Consider the following 27,084-nt stretch of genomic DNA (forward strand, 5'->3'; position numbering starts at 1 on the left):
AAAGACCAGACTTCTTTAACCTATCAATACTAGTTTAGAAGCATCATCAGAACAAATAGAAATTTTATTATAAATTGGCCTGGGCTACTTTCTGTTAGGAGAAAAATTTTTAATACTTTAAGAGAATCTGTCAACAAACATCCTAGAAAAGCTGTGGAGTCATGCTCTTTATTATTCCTGAAAGGAATTTTGCCAGGTTTGATGAATATGTATACCTCCCAATGTTCCTAGGAGTCTGTATCTTAAGATAATGACTAGTTGATATACAAACCTAGTTCTGTATTTTGAGGGGTGGGAGGGGAGAAAACAAGCTAGAAACACTAAATGACAATCTGAGAAAGGCATAATGCTTTCAGATTCTGATGTGAGTGGAAAACTTCTGTTCCAATGAAAATCTTGATCATTTACTGTAACAAGTAGTCAATAGCTTTCCGAAACCAACTTGTACAGACGAATAAATCTTTTCCACAGTATTCAGTTTTCTAATCTCTTGCTATTATACATTGTATATTTTTCTCATTTGTTATTTAATTTACATTGATCACTGATATTTTAAACACCAAAATAAATTGTCATTTAAGGCTGATCACTTATTTTTAAAAAAAGTGAAGGGGTGAATTCTTATTTCTTAAGCTTCCATCTAGCTATAAATCATAGTGAGTCTATATTCTTTCTGATTCACTCTTATTAAAAACATGCCTTTTCATTGGTTCTGGTTAAATACTAAATTTCCTATATTTCTCAGGTCACTTTCTCTAGAATCATATTGTCTAATAAAACCTTGTGCAATTATGGAAATTTTGTACACTTGCACTGTTCAATAATGTAGCCACTTGCCACATGTGGCTACTGAGCATTCAAATACAGTTAGTGTGACTGAGAACCCGAAGATTTTATCTAATTTTAACTAACTGAAATTTAAATAGTCGTGTGCAACTCTACCGGCAAGCTTACTAGAAAGTACAGCTTTAAAGTTATGAAAATCTAATTAAGAGACATCATTGTCAAACCCTCTCCTTAAACCTGAACACCAGATGCAGCTTACAACATATACCTAACATAATTTTGTCAGGAAAACTAGTCTGCAAGTGAGTTAAGTTCAAAGGCAACTGATTTTATTTTCTTTTCAAAGATAAAGTTTTCATTTTTCTCCTATGCTTCCCAGAGGCATTTTATAACTTTATGTTTCCATATCTGGTACTTTAAATTTATTTTGAGTTTGTGCTGAACTCCCACCTTAAAGTGTACGGTATTTATAGATGTAGCATAAGAACAAGCTCACAGATGCAGCATACTTCAAGGGCTCCTTCTCCTAATTGTAGCAGTTACCTTCTGCTGGCCCTAAATGCCTTGCCTCGTACCACACTGATTTTCCTCTGTCCCCTCTGACAAAGAACTCCAAGAAAACAGACTGTTACCTCCTTGCACAGGCCTGCATAGCAGAATGAAGGTCAAGAGATGCGTGGAGACGAATAGCAAGGAAGGTAAGTGGATGCTGGGAAAGACTGCAGTATCAGCACTGGTCTCCCTTGGAAACTAGAAAAGGCTTACACTGCCACTGCTACCTAGCAAGCCAGAGGCACAGCTTGTAATTTGCTAAGAAGCTGCCTACTAAGGAGGAGGAGGAGAAGGAGAAGGAAGGGGAGGAGAAAAGGAAAGGAAGGCAACATCTTGGCCCTCTGCAGAGTCAATGCTGCCTAACAGTTCCCAAAATATCATTCCATTAGATACATATTTTATACACTGTCCCAAACCAATCAATACTACTTCTCATTAAAAGCATGGGGAGGGAAAAGCATTTTCCCTTATGTGAAAGAAGAGAGAGCACAAGAGGGGCCTCATTCTCATTCTGGACAGTGCATCATCTGCCCTTGTGCCATCACAGTTGCTGCATCCATTCAAATGAACTGTAAATACTGCCTCACTGGTGACTTAGGCCAAGCCAGCAGGTAAAATGCCAACAGTGGTGAAGAGACAGATTAAAAAATACATGCAGACAGAAATGCAGAACAAAGTTCTTATCTGTTATATATGAATTAAACCAAGATACAGTAAGACAGTGAATACTGTTCAATTTGATAAGCTAACTACACCTGATGAAGATTTCTGGATCCAGTATATTACATACCATGATATGACCTCATTTAATAGTTTACAGGAAATTACATTCAAATGATCATGTGTCATTCTGGTATCTCTAATTCAACACTGAAATCAGAGTTGAAGTTTAAGCAAGGAACCAAAGTTAAAACTCTACTAAACAGAATCATTAAAAAAAAAAAAAAATTAAAAGAAACTTTCTCTCAGATAAATTAAGTCATTTTTCCTGCCAGTGGTCAACAACAGTTATCTGACCTCATATCAACACTGCCTAGGTTGCCCTAGACCAGGAGTTGGCAAACTTTTCCTGTAAAGAACCAGATCGATACTTCAGGTTTTAATTTTATTATAGTGACATAACAGTCCAGACAATAAAGACAAAGCTGTGTGTCTCTCCCCGTCATGGTATGATGGCAATAGTCAGTAGCTGCAACATAGACCATATGGCCTGCACAGCTTACAATATTTACCATCTACCCTTTACAGAAAATGGTTTAAACCCTGCTCTAGATGTAGCACTCACTAGACGATGACTCAGAAAACTCCTTTTGCTTAACAATGTGAATCTGGTGTTTCTTTGACCTACCTTAGATAAGTACTATATCATGTTGGATCCTTGTAGTTCTAAACATTTGTTCCACTAAAAATAAGTCAGCCTCAAGTGCCAAAGTCACTTTCACAAATGACAATGTTTTACTTATGTAGGTCAATCTGCAGTTAGGTCATTGGTCAGAGTGGGATTTAACTGATGCCAAAAATGACAGATTTAAGCACCAAAAAGGCCAGATGTGCTGCTTTATTTCATACCAAAGGCTGTATCAACTGGGCCTGGACAATTGTTTCATAAATACTTTATCAGTGACCATAAAGCAGACCAGGACAAATTCAGTGCCATTACTAGGGTTTTTTTTTTTTAAAAGCAAGAAAACCCCAGTTAATCAACATACAAAAAATTAACTGTGACAACCCACGTGATCACACTGAACAAAAGTGAATTAAATGTACCACTCAAAAGACAGCGAGTAGCAGAACAGATTAAAAACAGGACCCTTCAATACGAAGGGAAGTTGACAGAGAATGATGAAGATAGGTGAAGACACAAGGGAGGTATGCAAGGGCTAATGGGGATAGTGGTAAAAACTGTTATAGACACGATCCTGGAACAACCATGTTCTGCAGGTAGATTTATGGACAGATACAAAGGTTTACTGGGTATGGGAGGAGGAGTGAGAGTATACTCACAAATATATAAGGGTTTGAAAGAGGATATTTGTATATGGGTATTTACCTTTGCTACAGCAAGGTCGGCAGTTCGAAACTACCAGCCATTCCGTGGGGAAAAGATGAGGCTTTCTGTTCCCTGTAAAGATTTACAGCCTTGGAAACCCTCTGCAGGGTCACAGTGAGTTGGAACCGACTCCACAGTACTTAACAACAACAACATCACCTTTACAAACACACCTATAAATGTGGTGGCACATACAATGGGCAAAAATGATGTTAGATATTATCAAACAACTTAAGAAAATTAGTGCTGGGCCTGGGGACTCAGGACCATAATCTCATAATATAACCCACAAAGACAATGTTCTACATCATATTTTGGTGAGTAGAATCTGGAATTTTAAAAGCTTGTGGCAGCCATCCAAGGTCTCTCCACGTGCAGAAGAAAAAAGAGCGATGAGAACTGAAGATGCTTCGAATCAATTAATCCAATGGACTAATGGAACATGTGAACAACAGTTTCCACAACCCTGAGACCAGAAGAACTAAACAGTGCCCAGCTACCAATACCAATTGCTCTGGCAGGGATCACATTAGAAGGTCCTGAATACAGTGGGAGAAAATGTGGAACAAAACTCAAAATTAGAAAAAAATAAAATAAAGACTGGCTTATTAGTCAGAATGAGACTGGAGGAACCTGAGACTAACGCCTTCAACGACCCTTCAGGTATGGAAAGGAATTCACTCTCATGGCCCAATTTTCAGTCAAGTAGTATATAAGTCTATAGCAGGAAGAACAATACTAGTAAGGTATGTTCACTATGGACAAAGTTGAGGAGGGATGATGGGAAGGTGGGTGGAATGGAAATAAGAACCACAGGGAAGAAGTGGGATAAATGATATTACATGGAGGGGATTGCAATCATTGAGGTGAAACAAAGTGTAGGATTTCCTGAATGTAAAACTGATGATTGTCCCTGTAAACCTTGACTCAATTCACAATAATAAGTTATAAATAAAAAAAGAGAGATGTAGTTCACACTTAAAAACTGCAACAACCAGAGTTGTTAGCAATGTAGAAAACATAGGTTTACTATCTAGGATTTGTTGTTGTTGTTAAGTGCCATGGAGGTGTTTCCAACTCATAGCAACCCTGCAGAGAGTTTCAAAGGAGCAACTGGTGGATTTGAACTTCTGACCTTGTAGTTAGCAGTCCAAGGCTTAGCCTACAGAAACACACCAGGATATTAAATATTGAAGCAAGGGGAAACAAAGAAAAGAAAAGAAAATGCCGTTTGGACAGCCTTAGGACAGAGAGGGAGTAGGAGATTAGAGAAAGGTTGGGGGAAGAACAAAAAATGGCTCTAACTTATGTTCAGAGTCCTGGTGTAGTACTACAGGATAAGTACTGGACTGCTAACCAGTTAGGAGAGCCTGAGCTAATAGAGGAATGTTGTTGTTGTTGTTAAGTGCCATTGAGTTCGCTCACAGTGACCCTGTACAGGATTTTCAAGGAGCAGCTGTTAAGTCTGAACTGGCGACCTCTGGTTCAAACCAACCTTGCAGTCCTGTGCTTTAGAACTGAAGGATGAGTGTGACAGACAAGACTTGGTGATGTGCTAAATGGAAAAAGTAAAGTTTGATTTTTGAAAGGGTGACACAGTTTCAGGACCATTAACAAAGATTTTAAAATATACAAGAAAATGTGATTACAATAGTGAATAAGTGTTATCAGGACTGATTGTGAGGGTTGGAAATGTAAAGGTAGACGTTTTATAGCAAGGAGGGAAGTGATTAACTTTTCAGTCTAGGAGCGGAGGTCCCTGGGACCATCAATGGAGAAGAGTGGAGAGCTGGACCCTACCCAGAGAAGCAGTGACGGCAGAGATGATGACGTGGAGAAATGGAGCAGCAGCTGAGGACTTTATATCCAGAGAGGCAGAGGGGTTGTGTGCTGACGACCGGGGTGCAGGCTTGTAGTGTATACCCTTTGGTTGGTTGATGATGCATAGAGGAGATTGTAACCATGGCAATGAAACAATATATGATAGAATGAATGTAAAACTAATGTTCTCCCATGTAAACTATCACATAATTCACAATAAAACATTATATATATTGAGCTCTGGTAGCGTAGTGGTTATGAATCGGGCTGTGAGTCTCAGGGTCAGCAGTTTGAAACTACCAGCTGTTCCGCAGGAGAAAGATGAGGCTTTCTGCTCCCGTAAAGATTTACAGCCTCGGAAACCCTGTACAGGGTCGCTATGAGTCAGAACCGACTCCACGGCACATAACAAATTATATATATATATATATACACATACATACATACATACAAGAAGAAACAGACTTTCCTCTTTCTCTTTTGCCTCCACTCCCTTTTTAAAAAAAAGTTCAAAGGAAAAGGGGTGGTTTATTTGTTTGTTTATACCCTCTTTCTAAAGAGGACTTGAGAACCCTTAAAGAAACCTGTAGCAATACTTTTAAACAGATGAACACACAAGAGAAAAGACAAATAAGGGCCAGAAATGGCTACAGTTACACTGTTCCCAAGTAAGCCTTTTCCACTTAGCAATATAAAGCTCAGCAGACAAGTCTGGGCTAGAGCTAGATAGAGATCTGAGTGAGTGTTGAACCAGCTGGAGCGGAGAAGATCAGCTGGGGAGAGTATTGAGCAGAGAGGAGCAAGCAGTCTGAAGAACAAGATTTTAGTGTTGCAGAGGAAGAAAAGCTAAAAAGGACACAGAGAAGGAGCAATCAGAAAATATGGATGTGAATCTGGCAAGAATGGCATCACAGAGACAAAATATTTTGGTACAGGGAGTCCTGGTGTGGCACTGTAGGATAAAGCACTGGACCACAAGACCAGTTTGAACCACAAGGTCAGCAGTTCAAAACCACCAACCACTTCTCACAAACCCTATACAGAATTGCTATGAGTTGGAACCAACTCAACTACACTTAACAAGAAGTTCGCGTCAGCATTATGGAGTCCTGGTGTGGCATTGTAGGACAAGCATTGGACTGATATCACAAGTTGGGAGTTCAAAGCTACAGTCACTCCTTGGCACTTAACAACAACAGTCAACATTACAAAGTGCTGATGAGAGTCATGGTAAAAGATGCTGTGATTAAAGGATCTAATCATAAGGAAGTCTACAGAACAATTTTATTGGATTGGTAAATGGGGTAGAATTTCTATTTTAAGAAATTGAAGAATGAGCAGGTCAGGAGAACAGGAAATGAAGAGAGTGAAATTTTAGGATGTTCTCAAGATCAGCAAGAGAGGGAGGACTGAGATATAGTAACCCTAGAGGGTAATGCAAATGTTGGAAACAAAGAGAAAAGATTGCTAGTTGGAAAATATGGCCTTGGTGACAGAAATGACGCTGGAGATCACACAATAACAATTTTCCAAGACCAATGACTTCTTTATTGCAAATACCTTTTTTAAACAACATAAAAGATAACTATACACATGAACCTCACCAGATGGAAACATAGAAATAAAACTGACTACATTTGTTGCAAGAAAAGTTCCATATCATCAGCAAAACAAGGCCAGGGGCAGCTTGTGGAACAGGTCATCACTTGCTCATATGCAAGTTTAGGCTGTGGCTGAAGAAAATTAAAACAAGCCCGTGAGAGCCAAAATATGATCCTGCATATATCTTACCTGAATTTAGAGATCATCTCAAGAACAGATCTGATGCATTAGACACTAAAGACCAAAGAACAGAAGTGATGTGAGTTGACATCCAGAACATTATACAGGAAGAAGCCAAAGGTCAATAAGAAGACAAGAAAGAAGAAAGAGACCAAAACAGATGTCAGAAGACACTCTGAAACTTGCTCTCCAGTGTAGACATGCTGCAGCAAATGGAAGAAGTGAGGAGGAACAAGATCTGAACAGAAAATTTCAAAAGGTCAGCTCGAGAAGACAAAGTCATTTATTACAACGAAATGTACAAAAACCTAGAATTAGTAAACCAAAACGAAAGAACACACTCAACATTTCTCAAGCTGAGGTAATGGAAAAAAAAAAAAAAAAAATCAAGCCTCAATTTGCATTACTGAAGGATTCTAGGGGCAAAATAATGAATGATACAGACAACAGCAAAAGAAGGTGGAATGAACACACAGAGTCACTGTACCAAAAAGAAATGATCAATGTTCAACCATTTCAAGAAGCAGCATAAGATCAAGAGTCAATGATCCTGAAGGAAGAACTCCAAGGTGCACTGAAGTCACTGGCAAGGAACAAGACACTGGGAATAGAGGGAATACAAATCAACAAACTGATGCAACACTGGAGGCACTTATGGCCAACTGACTTGGAATGTGTCCATTCCAAAGAGAAGTGACGCAATGGAATCCGGAAATCACTGGACAATTTTGTTGATATCCCAAGTGAGTAAAGTTTTACTAAAGATACAAAAATGGCTGCAACCATACACTGATAGAGAACTTCCAGAGGTTCAAGCTGGATTCAGAAGACGTGGAATGAGTCATCATTGCTGGCATCAGATGAATCTTGGCTGAAAGTAGAGGATACCAAAGAGATATTTACCTGTGCCTTACTGACTTTGAAAAGGCTTTCAATTGTGTGGATCATGGCAAGCTATGGACAACATTGCAAAGTATGAGTATTCTGGAACACTTAATTGTATTCATGAGGAACCTGCACATAGACCAAGAGGCATTTGTTCAAATAGAACAAGGGAACACTGAATGGTTTAAAATTAGGAAAGGTGTGTGCCAGGGTTGTATTCTTTTGTCATACTTATTCACTCTGTATGCCAAGCAAATAATCTGAGAAGCTTGATTATCTGAGGAAAAACGTGGCATCAGGACTAGAAGAAGACTCATTAACAACCTGCGATATGCAGATGATACAACCTTGCTTTCTGACAGCAAAGAAAATACTTATTGATGAAGATCAAAGACCACAGCCTTCCATATGGGCTGCATCTCAATGTAAAGAAAACAAAATTCCTCATAATTGGACCAAAAAAACAATGGAGAGAAGACTGAAGGTGTCAAAGACTTCATTTTGCACCAACATTCATGGAAGCAGCAGTCAAGAAAGCCAATGATGGATTAGGCAAATCTGCTGCACAAGGTCTCTTTAAAATGTTCAAGAGAAAAGATGTCAGTTTGAGGACTAAGATAGGCTTGACCCAAGCTATACCATTTTCAATAACCACATATGCATGTCAAAGTTGGACAGTGAATAAGGAAGACCATAGAAGAATTGACAAATTTGAGTTATGATGTTGGAGGAAAATATGGAAAGTACCATGGACTGCCTAAAGTACAAACCAATCTACGTTGGAAGAAGTACAGCCAGAATACTCCCTGGAAGCCAGGATGGCCAGACTTCGTCTCTCACACTTCAGACATAGTATCAGGAGGGAGCAAGCACTGGAGAAGAATATCACATTTGGTGTGGAGGGTCGGAGAAAAAGATGAAGACCTCCAATGAGATGCGTTGACACAGTGGCAGCAGCTATGGGCTCAGGTGTAAAAACAATTGTGAGGCTGGTCCAGGGCTGGGCAGTGTTTCGTTTTATTGTGCACAGGGTCATTATGAGTCAGTACCAACTCACTGTCACCTAACAGCAACAATAACAGAGGGCAGTACAGGGCCAGAGGTGAGTTCTAGTAAGCTGGGAAAAACACACATGTGACAAGGACAAATGAAACCTTTGTGCAGGTGTATTTTGGCCTGGACACAGCTAAGATCACAGTTCTACTTCCCATTACTTAGGAATTTTGTGTGCCAAGTGTTCTTGCTTTTAAACTCTGTCAGCTTCATTATAAAGGAATTTTGTTTTTGAAGGATCCTTGAGCTAGTGTTGCTGTTGCTAAATGCCACTGAGTCGATAGGACTCATAGTGACTCTGTACAGGGTTTCTAAGGAATGGCTGATAGGATTTGAACCACCAACTTTGCAGTTAGTAGTCCAGCGCTTATCTTAACAGTGCTACATCAGGAATCCTCTTGAGCTAGCATTTTATTTACATGTCATTGATCAGTAAGCCATTTTCAACACACATGCACAGGGATTATGAATCATAATTCTACTTCTCCTCTTTTCAAGTTAGAAGACCCAGAGTTCTTTAATAAGGGCTGGGTCAGTATATACCCAGGGTTGTCTAGGAGACTCTGAGAAATGAGGGAGAGAAATCACTGTTTCAAGAGAATGATAAACAATGACTCACTCAGGTAATTGTCAATCTCAATTTTTCTAACATGGTCAATGTATAGGTATCAAAACACCTGCCTCTTAAACAATCTTGGTAAGTTAAGTTCATTAACATTAAATATGCTCATGTTCAATTTTCAGGTATGTCTTGAAATAGTAATACGCCTTTCCCAAGCTCTAGAACTCTCCCAAAGATCAACTTTTTATACCCAGTATCCTCACGCAACACTGAATAAGCCAGTTGACTTACAAGACAACTTCTCATTTGGTTCTCAAAAGTCCCTATATCTTTAGATTTCAGAAAGGATAGAAAGTTTCAATTCACTTCATTTTCAGAAGCGTTATGTGCCAAGATAAATACTCATTTCATAGAAGTTCTACTCCCCTTCATAGAAATACAGGCGATTCTAACCACCAAGTTGATGTTCCCAAGCTTATGGTATAAGATAGCTCAACTAAGACTGGTCTTTAGTACCATTCTCACTATATGCTTGTTCAGTGGTATAGTAAAGGAAGCACTTCTTCGAATCCTAACATCACCATTTATTAACTCTGTGAATGTGAGCAGGTTCCTTTACTTACCTGAGCCTTAATTTTCTTATCTGTATAGAAAGAACAATTACTTGTCACAAAACTTATGCAGCGTAAATGCAGCTAGCATATAACAAGCTCCCCAAACATCCTCTTATCCCATTAAACCTTTCATAATGCTTGAACGCTAACTCAAATTCCACCTCCTTTGGCTATATGACGTCCTTTCTAACCACACTATTCTACATCATTTCCCATCTTCTCTGAATACCTAATGGAACATAATTTTACATTCAAGTGTCTATTGTCCGTCAGTATATAATCATGGCTTACTAGGTTTATTTGGTGTTCTTGATCTTGGCAATCTATCATTATATCTAGAATTCTTATCATGGTATTAACCACAAAAATGGTAAGACAGTCATTGAAGACTTAGAACCCTATGCTTTTAGAATCCATTATTACCTGCAGATCTCCTAACTCCGTTGAACAGATTTAGAAACTGAGACTAAAGAAGTTATATGACTTGCCTGAGACAGCATGAATTGTGTGCTTAGGTGAAGAATGAATTCGGTCTCCTGCCTTACAACCCTGGGAGCTTTTTAATCTGTGTCTGCAGCTCTCATGTGAAGCACCACCAGAGTGGGATCCACAGAGGCCCTCCACATGCCAGAAAAGCATCTGTAATCCTATGTTAAACCTTTAAAATGGAAAGGGATCTGCATGTACCTCTGAAAGGATCTAACTGGCATTCCACTGCTGCCATCTTATGGATATAGAAGATTACTACACTGGGACTTATTTTCACTTGAGAAACAAAATATTCAGTAAGAATTTACCCGTCATCTGCTAAATACTGAGCTCTGTGGTATGAAGAAAGCCCATTAAAAGAGCGCCCTCAGGGCATGGAGGAAGGTAGAATCTCCACTGAGTAGTATCCAATCTGTCTGAGTGGGGCTGATGAAAGGTGATGGGGATAGGTCTCTTATAGTACAAAAGTGAATAACTGTTATCAGGACTGACTGTGCGGGTTGGAAATGTAAAGGTAGACATTTTGTAGCAAGGACGAGAGTGATAAACTTTGCAGTCTAGGAGCGGAGGTTCCTGGGACCATCAAGGGAGAAGACCGGAGAGTGGGACCCTACCCAGAGAAGCAGTGATGCCTGAGATGAAGGCAGAGACAATGACATGGTGAGATGGAGCAGTTGGAGACTCTAGACCCAGAGAGGGCGAGGGGCTGTGAGACCAGGGGTGGGGGTGGGGGGCAGGCTGGCAGGGTATACCCTTTGGTTGGTTGATGATGCATAGAGGGGATTGTAACCATGGCAATGAAACAAAATATGATAGGATGAATGTAAAGCTAATGTTCTCCCATGTAAATTATCACATAAGTCACAATAAAACTTTTTTTTTTTTAAAGCGCCCTCAGGCATCTCACAATCTAAAAGGATTGAAAGAGCTTATTTATACATGGGTATTTACCTTTATTGCAAACATATCCATGAATAAGTTACAGCATACAGGGGCCAAAGTTATGAAAACTTATTAGACATTACCAAACACCTTGAGGGAAATGAGTTATTAGGCCTGGGGGGTTCAAAACCATAGTCTTGGGAACACTTGACAATTGCATAACACAGGCCACAAAGACAATGTTCCACATTCGACTTTGTTGTTGTTAAGTACTATCAAGTTGGTTCCAACTCACAGTGACCTTGTATAGGATTTCCAAGAAGCAGCTAATGGGTTTGAACCTCCAACCTTGCACTTCTCATAAATCTTGCAGTCCAGTGCTTATCCTACAGTGCCACACCAGGACTTCACATTCTACTGTAGTGAGTAGCAACTGGGATCTTATAAGCTCATGAGCAGCCATCTAAGGTGCAACTACTGGTCTCTCCTTGTGTGGAGGAAAGAAGAGCGATGAAAACTGAAGCTGCTTAGAAACAATTATTTCAATAGACTAAGGGACCACGTGAGTATTAGTCTCCATGACTCTTGGGATCAGAAGAACTAGATAGTGCCCAGCTACCACTGCCAACTATGGGAGCTCTGGTAGCGTAGTGGTTACAAATTGGGCTGCTAACCTCAAGGTCGGCAATTTGAACCTACCAGCTGTTCCATGGGAGAAAAGATGAGGCGTTCTGCTCCCATAAAGATTTGCAGCCTCGGAAACCCTGTGCAGGGTCACTATGCGTTGCAACCGATTCACGGTACTTAACAACCACTGCCAACTGCTCAGAAATGGTTCACATTAGAAGGTCCTGAATAGAGTGGCAGGAAATTTGTAACAAAACTCAAAATTACAAGCAGACCAGGCTACGATCCCCATCCAGAATCTTCTGAGGTGAGAAATTTCCACTTGAAATGACAAGCAAACCAGCCTGGGGCACTTAGAGGAACAAAAGATGCTTCTCGAAAGAAAGACCAGCAGGAAAAATGAAAAACAGTAACAGCACTCTGATTACTATAAAAACAAGCAAGTTGTTCACTGGGGAGCCATCAAGGCAAGCAATCAAGTCCCTTCAGGGCAAACCCCCTTCCAAAAATAAAGCTCAAAGGGAATACACAAGCAGGCATGTAATCTTGCTGGTGACCACATTGGTTTACTGATAAGAGGAAGTAGGAGAAAAATATCAATGAAGCTGTGAGCTAATTACGACCATGTTCAATAGAGTCCTGTCAACCTGGATCATGACCTGGGTGGCCAGCAGTATAGTGAGACCTGGGGACTCCTGAGCCCATGGACAGGTATATAGTCACAGAGGACTAGAGAGGAGAGTTAAGTGTCCAGCTGATATGAAGTGAAGGGCGATGTACAAGAATACCCGTACTTTCAGATAGTACCCATTTGACCTAGTTTCAATGGTTGGATGATCAGAACTCGACTAAAGGAAGAAATAATAAGAAAAAAAAAGAGTAATCTGCTACAATTTGATGAACTTGACCTATACTTATGGATGTAGTAGCTTAAATGAGGAAATGAATCTTTACAGCAAGGATCATTCCCATCCCCTATGTACATAGAGTTGACAGAGATGAGCAACTTAGACATTGGCTATCCAAAATGGGGTGGGCAACAAAGGCACGAAGTGACTGGCTTACAAGTTTTCAAGAAGGAGCTTAGTTTCAGAGGGGGTGGGGGAAGGTAGACTCTCCACTGAGTGTCTCCAATCTGTCTAGATAGGAACTGGTGAAAGAAGATGGGGATAAGACTCGTGTGGTTCAATGGTGAATAATTGCTATCAGGACTGACTGAATGTTGCAAATGTAAAGGTAGACGTTTTGTAACAAAAGGAGGGAACTGGTTGATCTTGCAGTTCAGGAGCGGAGGACGCTGGGACCATCAAGGTAGAAGAACGGAGTGTGGGACCCTATCCAGAGAAGGAGTGACGCCAGAGATAAAAGAGGCAGAGACGAAGACATGAAGAGATGGAGTGGCTGGGGACTCTAGACTCAAGGAGGGAGAGGGGCTGTGCGCTGGTGGCCGGCATGCAGGTATACCCTTTGGTTGTTTTGATTGGTTATATAGTCCTGAGTGCTTTGATGTACATAAAAAAAAAAAAAAAAAAAAAAAAAAAAAAAGCAAAATCTATTGAATGATGATGCATGGAGGGGATTGTAAAAAAAAAAAAAAAAAAACCCCGGAAAAAAAAAAAAAAAAAACAAAAAAAAAAAAAAAAAAAGACCAAGCTAACTGGTAAGATAGGAACTCTTAGAACCATAAGACTATGGTCCTTGGTCACCTTTTAGGTTTGGAACTGAACTCACTCCCACGGCTCAAATTTCAACCATGCAATAGATAGGTATAAAAGGGGGACAACAAGATTAGTGAGGCATGCACACTATAGAATGATCAACCATTTGAGATCAGAAGGGCAGCACCAACTCAAGGATAAAATTCAGAAGAGTTAAGAAAGGAAGAATGGAGACAAGAAACCCAGGGAGGAAGTAAGATAACTGAGCTACATGGAAGGGATTGCAATCATTGAGATGAAATGAAGTGTATGATTTCTTGAATGTCAAACTGATGATCTGCTCTATAAACTTTCACTCAATTCAGACTAAAATGTTAAAAAAAAAAAAAGTTTACAATATAGTAGGGAAGACAACAGACGATTAGTTATGACAGTTTTGAGGTTCCTGGGTGGCACAAGAGGTTAGCTGCTAACTAAAAGGTTGGTGATTCAAGCCTACCCATGGCACCATGAAAGAAAGGGCTGGCAATCTCTTTCTGTAAAACCAGACGCAGCATTTCTATTCTAGCACGTGGGGTCACCATGGATCAAAACTGACTTGACAGCTACGTGTTTGGTTTTAGTTTATAGCAGACCTAAGAACAGTGCTACAGAAGAACACTGGCATCAATCTGGAGCTAGGGAAGCAGGGATTTCATCTGTAGGAATTCTTATAGCATGATCAGGATTTTATTAAGCTGAGATGATCATTCCAGAAAGAAGGTGCCTCATCGACAAAGGAAGAGGGGCAAAAAAGTAAAGCATGTTCAGGAAATGATTATGCTTTCTACCTTAAGCAGTTATATGAAGTAATACAATTGCCAAAGATACAAAATACAGGAAGAATAGAGAGAAGGGGTTAAGAAGCAATAGGACACTTCTAGAAAAACTGGTAAGAATTGGGTGAATAATCTCTCTACAGAGTAAAATGACTGGCCATCATCAACAGGATTTTCTGTATTACCTGAGTGGCATAATTTTGAACTTTATCCAAAAACTGGTCCTCTAAGCAAACAAAACCAATTAAGAAACTGCTCATCTTCTATATAAGGAAAAGCATTGATTTTCAATTAGATTAAATCTGTACAGCTTGTATTAAGTAAACAGCTTTACCCAGTCCTCATTGAACTAGTCCCAGTGTTTTAGAATTTCCCATCCAAAGGCCAACTCAAGAAATAATCCACCCCTTACCCTGCCTAAACCAGCTTCTTTCTGCAATTACCAGAAATATCTGACAATGCTGTTTCCTTTCTTTTATTTAGATACATTATATGTAACATGTAAGATACACAAAAATACATAAAGAATACAAGCACCACCAAACTTAAAAACATTACCCACAATAAAAACTAAAAAAAAAAAAACAAAAACACAGCATTACTGACATTAATTTCCTTTAAAGAAGAGAAGCATATTTCTACTTCTTGAAATGTCGGTGGTTCAAGCTCACCAGCTGCTTCTTGGAAACCCTATACAGGGTCACTATGGGTTTGAATCGACTTGACGGCACTTAACAATAAGAACAACCCTAACCTCTTGAGTCTGATCTTTTAAGCAGTGCACATGTTTATATTCATTAGGAATACCGGGGCCAGGGGCGGGGGGAAGCAGAGAAGCACCAAACTGGTTAATCTGAACACCATGTATCTTGTTCTTATCACCATGCACCCCACAACCACACCATCAAAACACTGTATGCAGCCAAGGTAGCTTCCCAAAGAACCACCAGGAAAAGGAGTGGATGAGGACGAAGAGTAGAAGCATGCATCTAAGATATCAAAGCTGTCAGGCAGACACTTTACCTGCTGCTCCTGCCATCCCAAGGCCAGCACTTGCTGATGACTCACCCCAGTTAGTACCCAAACACAGAGGGAGCTAGTTAACTATGGCAGAAGTGTGTCGCAATTCTGCAGAACACACAGATCCACTTCCTGCTCCTCTGATTTCCATAAAACCAGGAATGGCAAGGGACTGCACTGCTAGATCAAATCATTCCAGGTGAGAACAGGTCACTCTACCTCAGACACACCTTGCCACACACCTGCACAACAGCTTTCCCAGAAGCCTAATTTTAAACAAACAGGGTGGCCACTCCTCTGGCTCTCCTTCCCTAGTAAATAACAGAGCCCACTTTATGAGATTGTTACAAGTGACGGTTGTTTTCTAACATGGGAAATTCACCGGCAGGAGAGAAGAGGGGAGTTTGAGTGAGGACACAAAATTGTGGTCCCTCCTACATGTCACCAATACTCACAGCTATGAAAACAGAACCACTTTATCAGAAGGAGATTAACTGTAAAAACACGGCTGATAAGGGCTTTGAGTAGCAGGTGTTAGGTGACTGCTCACTTCACATTGAAGTGGTTGGAGAATTGCCATAGAGCCACCAGAGACTCTGCTACATTAGGGAGAGACAGAGTCTTGTCCTTCCTTCTAAAAGCAAGTGTCCTCAGCACAGGGAAAAACTTTTAAAGTTTTCACTCTTGAAATGTTAAGTGTTATTTTGGGAGACTGTGTGACAAATGCCCTTGTCTCTGGAAAATGAAGTCAGTTTGTGTTGCTGTGAGCCATGCTTAACAACAAAAAATGTAAGAAATAACAGGCTTTAAAAATTCAAGGTCCTTAAATGCATTAAAATTTAAGGTCTTCTAAGAACTGTTTATTGTTGTTAAGTGCCATCAAGCTGGTTCCAACTCACAGTGATCCTGTATAGGGTTTCTGAGGAAGTGGCTGGTTTGAGTTTGAACCACTGGCCTTGCAGTTCAGACTTTGCAGTCCTGTGTTTAGTGGGGGTTAAGTAGTACCGTTAGTTTTCAACAGCTTTCTTTATTAGATATAATTCACATACTATACAACTTACCCATTTAAAGTGTACAATTTAATGGTTTTTAGTATATTCACAGTTAGGCAATCATCATCATAATCAATATTAGAATTGATCATCCCTAAAAGAAATCCCACATACATTTGCAATCAGTTCCCATTTCATATTTCTAAATATAGATTGGCAGCATCACTCTCACTGGTTAAGCAGTACTACTCTGCATCAAATATAAAACATCTAACACAAGATGTACTGTATTACTGTATCACTAAGAAAAAACAGCACTGCCAATTACCCTAAGACACATGATTTCTTATTATTTAAAGTTATTAAAAGAGACTCAAACATACTTAGCACCAACAGTGCACGTAACTCAATGGAATTAGCAAAATGAACATGTAGGACCAAATTTACACATGTGCAAAAATGACAATGAGCAAAGATAAGATACAGTCTCATCTCAGAGATGTTAAAATGTGACAAAATGTTCACTCTAGAACCAACAATATCCAATTTACACAGTATGGAATGCCCTTGATAATAAAGTAACAGAGGATGACTCCACAACTCAGGCAGGAAAGACATTTACAGGAGGGAATTACTAATCCTGGTGTAGAACTGTATGGGAAACTCTGGACTGTTCATCGTAAAGTCAGCAGTTCAAACCTGGCAGCTGCTGCTTGGAAACCCTATACAGGGTCTCTATGAATCAGAACTAATAACTTGACAGCACTTAACAACAATACAAAGAAAATTACTGGTGTTGGAGGCCCATGCTCAAACTTTCCTGCAAGAGTCCAGTGCTTCCATTAGCTCACTAGTTGTTGCCTCAAAGTTCACTGTGCGGACATTGCTGAACATCTCTTGGTGAGGAAAAGAAAGGCATCAGAAGGCACTGCCTATCATCGTCGCTTACTTTATTGCCATGATGCAATTTCCCTTAGGACTACAGCAAGAACACCACAGCAATGTATGACATTATGAATAATAAGAAGATCAGAGGCAGAACAAATGGGCTTAGATTAAGAACATCAACTCATAATCCTGACATAAAGGAAGTAGCATGTAAGGTTTAAGAAAGAACTAAAACAAGCCAAAGCCTAAAATGGCAACAACATTTGCACATTTAGATAGATCTTATTTTCACTAGAAGAGCTAGGCACAGACCTAAGTGAAAGCTAAAAAGGCGTTTTACTGGTAACAAAATGGACAAATTATCTTTTATATCTCTCAACTGTTTTGCAATCTGAATAATACTTTCATATAGTCTGCTTCATTTGATCCTCACAACAGCCTCATGAGATAGGTGTGTAGAGATCTGGATTATCCATGAATTATTTCTAATACTAACAAGAAGCTTACATGGTTGGTTTTATTATCCTTGTTTTATACATGAGGAAAGGGTCAGAAAGGGAACCTGATTTGCTCAAAATCACACAGGAAATAAGAGGCAGGGCTGGAACTCTAAATCAATCCTATATTCTCACTGAGTCAAACTTTTCAGAGTTATGTACGCATAGCCTGTAATCCCTCAAGCAACATATCACCACTACCTTTTCAAAGCAGACATACTCTGAAAAATTGCATTTATGTGCCATACAACTCTGAAGAGTGTTTTGTCTTAAGTCTCTTGTCATTCTGCTACCTAAGGATTTGAGTTCAAGCAGAGGATAACTTTTTTTCTTTTTTTCCATTCTAGAACTGCTTGGAGTGCCACCACATAGTCCTAATTATATAAGCAACGCAAAGACCTCAAGAATAGTAACAAAGTAGGAAATATGCCTATTGCTGTATGTATTTCACTCTCTTTCTATTCACTGTTTACAGTCAGAAGAAAGCTATTTATAGCAGTAGAGAAAAAAACAGTAGTTCAGCACTGCTTCAGAATTTTTTGAAGAGAAACAAAATACTCATTTTTGAACAAAAATTGAGACTGGAGGAGATGGTGGGATCTTTTTTTCTGGAGTACTTTTCTGAATTGACAACTGCCTTCCCATAGCTTGGAGGCAGAGGGATGAGTCAAATGACTTTTAAAACCCGTGACTCAGAGTTTAATTACTTGGTTTAAATTTCTAACATTCCAAAGTTGTTGCTAAATTAATCTGCTGACAGCTTCATATTAGCAAGAATAACTACCTAGTTTAGAAAGACCCCAAGGGATTCCGGAAGGTCGATACATGTGATGTATATGACCTAACCAGTACTGTTGGTATTCTAGCCAAGCAAAGCATAGACACGTATAATGTGGGATATTTAGGTGAGAAAAAAAAAAAAACTATTTTACCTATTTCTATAAAGCAAAGAAAGGGCATCCATAAAAAAGATGGCTTAGGCTTCAGGGCTAGGGGAAAACAAGCTAGAGGGAAAACAGAGCAAGAAAATCAAAGGCAGACACTATCAGATTCTAATATTAGCCAAGGGAATTGTTTACATTTTGTTGCTAAGGAAAACTTAGAGCTTTGGAAAATGAACCCAACCACTACACTGTTGTGACAGCTGCTGCTTGGCTCTGATATCCCTGCAGAGTTATCTGCCAACTGCTTACCGCTTGCCATTTCTATCCTACTGCCAGTTAAATCAACTTCTTTATAATCAGATGACCCTATTGGTTTCAAAGACTGGATGGCAGTAATCAGAATGCCAAGAAGGTAGAGACTATTGCATTTTGGGTTGGAGATTTTGACAGGCCCCTAATTTGAATATTCTTTATGGTTAATATTCATATCCAAAAGAAGGAATGGATAGTGAGTTCAATGAAGAGGAAAATGAGACCTGGGTGATGGTCTCCACTGTGCCCCTACCTCAAAGTGTTATAACCAAGCAAACCATTCGATGCGCTTAGTGTCATTCAATGCCATTTATAAAACAGAGAGCAAAGCTTCTATCTTTGTCCATAATGTATAGAGAACACATATGAGCACATGTAAGCTTTGCAGGGAGCAAAAAGACTTCACAAATACAAGCCTGCGTCCTTCTTATAAGTAATGAAGTATTTCAGAAGTTCTGCCTCAGCAATGTATAGGAAACTTGTATAGGATTTTCAAGGAACGGTTGGTGGGCTTGAACTGCTGACCCGGTGGTTCGCAGTCCAGTGATGATCCTATCGCACCATACCAAGAACCCACCTAGAATCCTGCAAACCGTCAATTTCTAACTATTGGGTTTACTCTCAATGATGGTAGCCATCTTCACAGACTTATATCATAAGAGAGGCTGTTATACCTGTGTCATTTAAAAAAAAAAAAAAAAACTACTCCCCTGTTATCACTAAGGAAATTTGGAAAAGCCAGACAAAATAAAAATGAAAATAAAAATTACCCATAGCACCCCCAGAGAAATACACTGCAAATATTTCCATGTTTATCACTATTTGGTGTCATGATGTGTCTTTTTACATCTGGCACTGTTCAATTAATAATACAAGGGGGCTTCAAAAATTTCATAGAAAATTTCTACTCATCTTTTAATTCCATTTTCTCACAAATGTTTTTGAAGATCCTCCTGCATCTCTACCTAATAATCTGAGTGCAGAAATGTTACTAGGGTGTAAAACTGGAAAGAATCATTGGACACAACTGGTATGCGTCCACTCATTTATCACTCTTAGACTAAAACATTCTGAGAAAAGGAAGGCCCACACCCCAATCCAAAAACTGGAATTACAGTGCCTATGAAGACTATTTTTGAGCGATGCCTTCCCAGTGGGTAGATCTTGCTGTAGCCAGTCTTAAAGCACCTTTAACTCCAATGCTCACTAATTGCTTCAGACTGGACCTTGGAACTGGAATGCAAGCTATAAAGCTCCCATCTTGGCTTCCAGTCAACATGCTTCCACAATGGGCTGCTTACAGAGGAAGCTGCAGCTTCAAGACAATTAGCAGCCAAGCAAGTTCTTTCAGAAGGAACATTTAGTTAGCTGTTTTCAAAACATCTGATTTTTTTTTTCCAGTTATGTTTGGCTAGAATAAGAAACTAAATGGCTTTAATTATGAAAAGGCTTAAAATGATATGTTTTATTTGATTAAGTCATTCCGTAGTTTAAAATCCTTCAGTAGCTTTGAGAATAAAAGTTAAAGATTTTTAGCATAGGGTTCACTAATTTCTATATGATATTATGGTTCCTGCAGACTTCTCTAATCCACAATTTCCAAAATGGATAATGTGGAATACCCATTTTGTGTTTTTGTGAAAAAAGTAATTCCACAGACACAAAAACTTGTAAAATGCTTCAAATTCTAACTATTTTCCCTACCCCCTTTAAGGCGAAGGAGTGGTCCTGAGAAGGCTTTAATAATCCTGTTTAATGCTATTTAACCTACTGTTTCTAAAATTCATTTGGCACAGGAGCGCCCCAACCCTACTACACACACACACACACACACACACACACACACACACACACACAAATCTATTTCATACAACATACTCTGGAAACCACACTTGCCTGCCCTCCCACCCCCAACACCCCAGCTTTAGGCATGCTGAACTTGTTTGTTTCTTGAACTTCTCATATTCCTTCTAAAGGACTATTCTCCCATTACTACCACCACTCATTTTGTCAGTCTGTCATACTGTGTGTGTGGCTTGTGTGTTGCTGTGCTTCTGGAAGCTATGCCACCGGTATTTTAATACCAGCAGGGTCACCCACAGTGGATAACTTTCAGCTGAGCTTCCAGACAAAGACAGCCTAGAAAGGAGAGATGGACTACTTCTGAATATTTAGTCACTGATAACCTTTTGAATTTTAGTCACTGATAACCTTATGAAAAGCAGTGAAACACTGTCAGCACCAGAATACTGAATATTGAAACATGATGAAGAGCACCAGAATATTGTCAGATGTAGTGCCAGAAGATGAGACCCTCAGGTTGGAAGGCACTCAAATTGAGACTGGGGAAGAGCTGTCTCCATAAAGTAGAGTTGATTGTGATGACGCAAATGGAGTAAAGTTTTCAGGACCTTCATTTGCTGATGAGACACAACTCAAAATAAAGAGAAACAGCTATAAACATCCATTAATACTCAGAACATGAAATACACAAAGTATGAATCTAAGAAAATTGGAAATCATCAAAAATGAAACTGAACTTACAAACATTGATATCCTAGGCATTAATGAGCTGAAATGAATGGTATTAGTAATTGAGAATCTGAAAATCACATGGTTTCCTAAGCTGGTAATAACAAATTGAAAAGGAATGGCGTCACATTCATAATCAAAAAGAAACATATAAAGATCTTTTTTGAAGTAAAATGCTGTCTGAGATAGGATAGTGTGTATACCCTACAGATCAGTTAATATCACTATTATTCAAATTATACAACAACCACTAAAGCCAGTAATGATGAAACTGAAGAATTCTACCAACTTCTTCAGCCTGAAATTGATCAAACATGCATTCAAAATGTGTTGATAATTACTGGTGATTGATATGCAAAGGCTGGAAATCAAGAGGAAGGATCAGTGGTCGGAAAATATGGCATTGGTGACAGAAATGATGTTGGAGTTCCCATCATAGAATTTTGCAAGACCAGTGACTTCTTCATTGCAAATACCCTTTTAAAACAACATAAAAGACGACTATACACATGGACCTCACCAGATGGAATATACACAAATCAAATCAACTACATCTGTCAAAAGAGAAGGTGGAAAAGTCCCATATCATCAATCAAAACAAGGTCAGGGGCAGACTGCAGAACAGATCATCAATGCAAGTTCAGGCTGAAGCTTGAAAATTAAAACAAGTCTATGAGAGCCAAAATATGACCTTGAATATACTCCACCTGAAGTGAGAGACCATCTGAAGAGTAGATTTAATGCATTAGACACTAAAGACCAAAGACCAGGAGAGCTGTGGGATGACTTCAAGAATATCAAACAGGAAGAAAGCAAAAGGTTATTAAGAAGACAAGAAAGGAGGAAAAGACTAAAATTAGTTGTCAGAAGAGACTCTGAAACTCGCTTTCCAGCATAGAGATACTACAGCAAACGGAAGAAATGAGGAGGCAAAAGAGCCGAACAAAAAGTTTCAAAAGTTAATTCAAAAAGGCAAGAAGTGACTGGCTTACAAGCTTTCAAGAAGGACCCTAGATCCAGAGGGCATGGAGGAAGGTAGAATCTCCAGTGAGTAGTATCCAATCTATCTAGGGGGGGCTGATGAAAGGAAATGCAGATAGGTCTCTTGTGATACAATGGAGAATAAATGTTATCGGGACTGATTGTGAGGGTTGGAAATGTAAAGGTAGACATTTTGTAGCAAGGAGGGGACTGATTAACTTTGCAGTCTAGAAGCAGAGGTCCCTGGGACCATCAAGGGAGAAGAGAGGAGAGCGGGACCCTACCCAGAGAAGCTGTGATACCTGAGATGGAGGCAAAGACTATGACGTGGAGAGATGGAGCAGCTGGGGACTTTAGACCCAGAGAGGGAGGAGGGCTGTGTGATGATGACTGGGGGGCAGGCTTGCAGGGAATACCCTTTAGTTGGCTGATGATGTATGGAGGGGATTGTAATCATGGTAATGAAACGATATATGATAGGATGAATGTAAAACTAATGTTATGCCATGTAAACGATCACATAATTCACAATAAAACTTTTTTAAAAAAATTAATTCGAGAAGACAAAGTCAATATTATAACAAAATGTGCCAAGACCTAGAATTAGACAACCAAAAGGGAAGAACACACATGATATTTCTCAAGCTGAGGGAACTTACGAAAAAAATCAAGCCTCAACTTGCAATATTGAAGGATTCTATGGGCAAAATATTGAATGATGCAGAAAGCATTGAGAAATGGTCTGGGCCCAGAGGATGATGAAGCTCAAGTCGAACCAGACAGGCACCTATGACAGTGATGGCTACAAGAAGTGACGTGTGCCTGTGTTTCTGCAGCGAGAGCAAAGAAGAGGTGCTACTCGTGAGCAGTAGTCACCATTGAGACCTGGCAGAGGCATGGAGCCCAAGGAGGAACCAAGTATGGCAGCAGTCAATGAAGTCTTTGAGGAGCCTGGAGTCTAAGAGGGACGTTGGGAAAATTAGTTGGAATTTTTGAGAACTAGGAGAGGAAGCATAGAACATATGTCAATGGGTTTATTGTCACAGAAGTGCTGGAAGACTGGGAAGACTCAGTCAACATTGGAAGGAAGAGGGAATGGTTTAAGATAGAAGATGCCATAAAAGTGCTGCAGTATCACAATCCCATGCAGGTATCCTATTTTGAAAGACTGAGGCAAGGCTTCTCAGCCAACAACCGCACCCTGGTCATGGCCACCACATACTTGGTTTCTGTTCAGAGCTCAATGCCCACCATCAGATGACTGAAGACTTCTGAAAGAGAAATGAACATTGCAAACGAGATTGAAGTGCAGATCTTCCTCTCACCCTTGCTCTTTTCATCTCTCCTCACAGGCTTCCTCTTTCCAATAAGGCATGATGAGCAACAGAGAAAGGTTGTGTCAATAATGTTGCTATTTGTTGTTAAGTGGTGGGGCTTTTTCTTCTCTTTTTATTGAGGGTTGGGGAGGGGTATGTAATTTGTAAAGTACTTTTGGTGCAGGATCTGTCCCTCCCTTTAAACACCCCTGCAATTCTCTGAAGAGAAGTAGACTGCCTTCCCTCTGCCTTGGATTCTGAAGTGTTCCCAAGCTTAGCCAGACATTTTTCTTTGATTTAAAACTTTTTAAATTATTATTTTTAAAATATCAATGTGACGGAGAACAAACAAGATGATGGATCGGTAGAAGTGCAGTGAGGAGCTCCGTCAACAACAACACAGAATACCAGACCAAGCACGCTCAGGGAATGGTGCGAGAACTCTGAACCACATATAAAGGAACACTTAGAAGGTTGCAAGGCTTACATCTAGGGAAATTTGTAGTATAAGCAAGAAATCCATTGCTTTATAATACAAGACACTCAGCTGCTCTTGGAGCCATCATCTTGGGTGAGACTAAACGGGGAAGGATCAGAGCAGCCACGGACGGCTGACAGAACCGCAAAGATGAAGGTATGGACACTGTTTTTTTTTTAATCTGTTCATTAGTCTCTCGCTGGCTGCACACCTCCATTCAGGTGACTACAGGGGGTGCCTAAGCAAGTGGACACCTCACCCCCACCTCTACGAGGGTTCTAATATGCATACACATAGATCTCCTTGAAATTTAAAGTGACAGTTTCACTTAAAACCAAATGGCAGTATAAAAGGACCACAGCTGGCCCTGAACAGTTTATCACTAGGAAAAAGGCCTGAACAGGGATTGTGGAGCAGGACAGGAAGACTAAAAAGGAAACAGGCTGAAAATTAAATCCTGAGTTATGTCACAACAGTCAACAGTGGCATATTGAAATTTCTCAGGAAGAAGAGTGCAAAGGGAAGCCCATCTCCCAACCGTAAGTACCTGAAGGCAATCAGAAAACATAAAAAATACCAAAATACACACCCATCTAAGTATTAAGGCCTCACATAAATCCTGAATATGCCCAAAAAACAGAAGCAGATGACCATATCTGCACATGTCCAGAAATGAGATAAAGTGACTGAGGCAAATGAGCTGGAGGTAGACCTACACTCCACACTGGAAGATGGGCAGGCTTTGGAAATGCCTAAGAATGAATTCAGAAAAAGTATTATAAAATGTATCACAACACTATACAATGGAGTTGAGAAAAATAAGGAAAAAGTCAAGAAAGTGCTTCAGGAACAATCAAATAATATAGATACAACATTGGGAACAATTCAAAACCAACAGAAAGAGGTCCAAATGATTAATAATAGAATATCAGAAATGGACAATACACTGAAAGGGCAAAGGAGTAGAATTAAAGAGACAGAAGCTCTAACTAGTGAGCTAGAAAATAAATCTCTCAACACTACTAAGATAGAAGAAGAAGCACAAAAAAGGATTTTAAAAAAATCTGAATAAGGCCTAAGATTTATGTTGGACAACACAAAGAGGAATAACTTAAGAATTATTAGCATTCCAGAATAGGAAGAATCACACAAGTCCACAGAGGAAATAGTTGAAGAGCTGCTGGAAGAAAATTTCCCTAACATCCTGAAAAGCTAAAAGATAAGCATTCAAGAAGCGGAACAAACCCCAGCAAGGAAAGACCATAAAAGACAATCACCAAGACATATAATAATCAAGCTCTCCAAATTCAAAGATAAGGACCGAATCCTGAAAGCAGCTTGGGAAAAGAGAATTGTAACATACAAAGCAAGCAAATCAGATTAAGGTCAGATTTCTCAACAGAAACCATGCAGGCAAGAAGGCAATGGGGAGAGATATATAAAACCCTGAAAGAAAAAAACTGCCACCCAAGAATCCTCTACTCAGCAAAGCTATCAATCAAATACAAAGGTGTAATCAAAACATTCCAGGATAAACAGAAGCTAAGGGATTTTGCCAAAGCCAACCCTGCCATGAGAAACATCCTAAAGGAAGTTATGTGGAGTTAGAACCAACAAGAACAGACGACAAGAAAATGACGTACGTGGCAGCATCACCCTGAACTCAATCAACAAATGTAAGAGTCAAGAACAGAATAAAATTATAAGAACAGAGGATCTAAGCAGTCAATCTATGATCAAAACAATTACAATGCGAAAGAAGGTAAACACAGAGGAACAGAGATCCAGGTGGTGGGAAGGTCAGGAAGATTACAGGATAAAATAGACTGTCTTAAATGGAGGATAAAGTTAATGGACTATAAGGTAACCAAAACAGTGGGGTTGGGGTGGAGGGTTTAGTTCGGGTGCTGGGGAGAGCAATACAAGAATGGGGAGGAAGCGGAAGAACAAGATAGATAGGAGAACACTGAGACAGGTTTACATGGCCTAAGTGGGATGGAGGTAAATAGTGATGCTCAACCTTGGAACAACAGAGCTGTGATACAGGGATCGAGGCATAGTTTGAAGCGGGGAAATAATACTAAAATGCTTGACTGTCTTATGAATACTGGTTTCCCTGACTTACTACTGTAAAATAGACACTTGAGTGGGATAGAAAGGAATGTTGGGAAACAAGATTATAAAAAACTCATAAGCCAGTCTTCAGCCTATAACTGATGGGAATACCTAGAAGGGGTTCTAGAACTTACCTAGTGAAATAGCCCTCTTGCAAAGCCTTTGCAGAGTATAGGGCCTTAGGTGGAGTCCTGAGTCCATTCCAGAACTTTCTGAGGTGGGACATTCCCACTAGCAAGGACAAGCAGACCAGCCTGGAATAGCTAGAGCAACAGAAGATACATCTTCAAAGAAAGATCAGCAGGAAAAACCCAAAACAAAAATGTCACCATGAGAGAACAAACAAGATGGCGGATCGGGTGGACATATAGCAGGAGAGCTCCGCCAACAACAACACAGAATACCTGACCAAGCAGGCTCAGGTATCAGAGCCAGAACTCTGAACCACATATAAAGGAATACTTAGAAGGTTGGAAGGCTCACAGCTGGG

General features: G+C 39.7%; 1 protein-coding gene and 1 pseudogene across 2 annotated transcripts in view; one reads left to right on the forward strand and one right to left on the reverse strand.

The window, feature by feature from the left end:
* Positions 1–27,084, reverse strand: part of PPP1R12B (protein phosphatase 1, regulatory subunit 12B) — a 341,109-nt gene that overhangs the window by 139,759 nt on the left and 174,266 nt on the right. The gene's annotated exons all lie outside the window — the stretch shown is intronic.
* LOC102827060 lies at positions 23,441–23,946 on the forward strand (annotated as a pseudogene).

The sequence above is a fragment of the Chrysochloris asiatica genome, unplaced genomic scaffold, assembly GCF_000296735.1.
Source record: "Chrysochloris asiatica unplaced genomic scaffold, ChrAsi1.0 scaffold00009, whole genome shotgun sequence".
NCBI classification, from domain to species: Eukaryota; Metazoa; Chordata; class Mammalia; order Afrosoricida; family Chrysochloridae; genus Chrysochloris; species Chrysochloris asiatica.